Source organism: Myotis davidii, unplaced genomic scaffold, assembly GCF_000327345.1.
Source record: "Myotis davidii unplaced genomic scaffold, ASM32734v1 scaffold210, whole genome shotgun sequence".
Taxonomy (NCBI): Eukaryota; Metazoa; Chordata; class Mammalia; order Chiroptera; family Vespertilionidae; genus Myotis; species Myotis davidii.
The window spans coordinates 1,365,451-1,365,926 of NW_006282396.1; positions in this window are offsets into that span (position 1 = coordinate 1,365,451).

Below are 476 nucleotides of genomic sequence, written 5' to 3' on the forward strand. Positions count from 1 at the left end.
GGGAGTGGTTAGGCATGATCAGGCTGGCAGGCAGAAGCGGTTAGAGGCAATCAGGCAGGCAGGCAGGAGAGCAGTTGGGAGCCAGTAGTCCTGGATTGTGAGAGGGCTGTCCGACTGCCAGTTTAGGCCCGATCCCCATGGGGTCCCAGATTGGAGAGGGTGCAGGCTGGGCTGAGGGACCGCCCCCCTCCAAGTGCATGAATTTCATGCACTGGACCTCTAGTTATATTATATCTTCCCTATTTTTAATTTGTATGTGTGCATGTTTTAATTTATTGATTAGGTGAACTATTTTGTCAAAAATTGACACTCCAGAAAAGGTGGCATATTTTGTAGCCAACTTTTTGATTCAACAAATAGCCCATAATATCTTCCTGTTAAGTTTCCATATGGAAGGGAGAGGGAGAGAGAAACATCAATGTGAAAGAGAAACACTGATCAGCTGCCTCCTGCATGCCCTTACTGGAGATGGGCCC